This window comes from Megascapheus bottae, chromosome 26 (genome assembly GCF_031878675.1).
Source record: "Megascapheus bottae isolate mThoBot1 chromosome 26, mThoBot2.hap1, whole genome shotgun sequence".
Lineage (NCBI taxonomy): Eukaryota > Metazoa > Chordata > Mammalia > Rodentia > Geomyidae > Megascapheus > Megascapheus bottae.
In genome coordinates, this window is record NC_143534.1 from 24,643,464 (window position 1) to 24,646,274 (window position 2,811).

Consider the following 2,811-nt stretch of genomic DNA (forward strand, 5'->3'; position numbering starts at 1 on the left):
GTCAAAATACTAAATAAATGTTGACTGAGATATGCTAAATAAAGCATTGGAAATGTAATTTTGGAAAAGTCCTCAAACCTCTCATTTTAAGAAATACTTATTGATTTAACAACGGTAACCTAGCTGACACATTTTTAACTTTCTCTAAAAGTTGTATTAATATATTTTAGAAAAATGAATCTTATTGCATATAACTAAGATAATGTTTGAGATGTTTAAATTCACTTCTAAGTGATTTTATTTTATATGTGCCTGTATATTACCCTTGTACAAACCTGTCCTGAATCCCTAATCATAACTGAATGATTGATGCACCAGGAGCATAGCACAGTGGTAGAGTGCTCAGCTAGCATGCATGAAGCCCTGGGTTCAATTCCTCAGTACCACATACACAGAAAAAGACAAAAGTGGCACTGTGGATCAAGTGGCAGAGCTCTAGATTTAAGCAATAAGTATCCAAGACCAGTGTCAGGCCCTGAGTTCAAACCCCAGGACTGGTTAAAAAATAATTGAATATCGAAATACATAACCACCTATAGATGATTATTGTTTAAAAGAATTTGAGATGAATACCTTTTATGAAGTAAAATCTCTCACACTAAAAATACTTATTCTGTTTTTAGTATTTAAAAATCTGTGCCAGGTACTGGTATAATGCCTACCTACACAGGAGGCTAAGGTCTGAGGATCATGATTTGAACCAACCCAATTAAACACCAAAAAAATCCAGAAGTGAAGACATTGCTCACTTCTGAGCCACTTCTATGGTAGAATGAGAAAAAAAAAAAAAACACTCAGAGTTGGCACCCAGGACCTAAATTCAAGCACAGGACAGAAAACTGTTTTTTTTTTAATTGCAATTTCCATAACTATGAATATATATATATTGCTAATTCATTTATATCATTTTATCTCAAAATTTTAAACAATTGCTGCAGCTTATTGCTATTACATGATTAACATAATTATTAGCAATAATATTCGTGAAAATTATGGAATTCTTTGTGGATTTTCTTAGATGTTTATGCTTTCCTCATATTTTTTTTACTCCTCAAAGTCCCCCTAAATTTCTGGTTGTCATCTTTCCCTTTATGTTACCGTCTCTAGTGACCAGTATTGAATTCAAAACTTGTATAAGATAGAATGAGGAGTTCATGAGCTGTTTGTCTTTGTAGATTTGGCTTTTTCAATTCACATAATGATGTTTTAGACTAAGATTTAAGTAACAAGATTTTGTGCTTTTTATGACTGAGTAGTGTTGCATTGGGTGAATATGCCACATTTTCTTTATCTATTTATCCTCTGGAAGAGAGACAAAAGGGAAGGAAGGAAGGAAGGAAGGAGGGAAGGAAGGAAGGAGGGAAGGAAGGAAGGAAGGAAGGAAGGCAGACAGGCAGGCAGGCAGGCAGGCAGAAATAAAAAGAATAAAAGGGAAAAAATGAAGAGAAAGAAAGAAAAAGAGAAAGAAAGAACAAGGGATAAAGAAATATCACTAAACACCTTCTGCATTACTAGGGTTTTTAATTTAGGACTTCACATAAGCTAGGCAATTACTACTAGCACCTTAGCCATGTTCCTTTTCCTTTTCCTTTTAGGTGTGTGTGTGTTACTCCCAGGGCCTGAACTTGGGCACTGTCCTTGAGCTTTAAGCATTTGAGCTATTGCTCAACGTCTGGCTACCTTTTTGGTGTTTAATTGGAGTTAAGACTCATGGATTTTCCTGCCCCAGCTGGTTTTTAATATCCATTCTTAGGTTTCAGCCTCCAGAGAAGGTCAAATTACAGGAATGAGCCACAACTTTGTTTGCATATGAATGCATGACAGTTCTGGTGCTTCATCTCACCACCAGGACAATGTCCCTAACCCTAACCTTTTGCTTTGCCTAGAGCTCTACCATTTCAGCCAGCTTTTTGGTAGTTAATTGTAGAGCCTTACGGAGTTTCTTGACCTGACTGGCTTGAAAGCTTGATTCTCAGATATCAGTCTCTTGAGTAACTAGGATTACAGATATGAGCCAAGAGTAAGCAGCATATTTGAGATTTTTTCTTTTGTCTTACTGTTACACTGGACTATCAAAGACTAAAAAGCTTAAGGCTGGCCTGGGAAAGGAATGCTGGCAGTATGGGAATATTTAGACTTAAATTAGGATATTTATTCTTTTTAACTGTAATATTCCAGCCACTTTGGGGATTCCTAAATGCCCCATCAATAGAATCACCAGCACCCAATGAACCAAGCTAGGCATCATTTTAATAGCAGCATAGAAGCTCCTCTCCACCTTTAGGCTGATAGAGATCACCTGGGCTGAACTTTCAAAGGTAAATATCACTCACAGTTGGTCATAACCACACAAGTGTTCATGCAGGTTAAGCATTTTTTGGCAAACAAAAACAGAATTTGGCTGCTAAGCTTGCCAGGTTATTATATCCCATCTCCCTTTAAATAAATCTTTGATAGAAGAAAATAGGCTAGGTCAAAACTATAATGACTAAGGCTTCCCCAAAAATGACTCATGTCAACTGTCATTCTTCTCTTTCCTCTCATATTTTTCCTTTACTCTATCCTGCATCATTTTTCAAAAATGACTCTGGTTCCTTCATTGTTATTGTTAGATTGATGGGTGAAGATTCACATTCTTTAACTTCTTCCAGCTTATTTAGAGGCGTTGACATTCCCTAGCCGGAAACCTATGGTCTTCGCCTATTTTTGCTAATCAGTGCTTTAACACATTTCAGTTTTTATTTTCATTTGAAGCTTTGAAGCACTAGACGAGCCCATTGCCTTGGGGTCACTGATTTTAAAATAGACTTT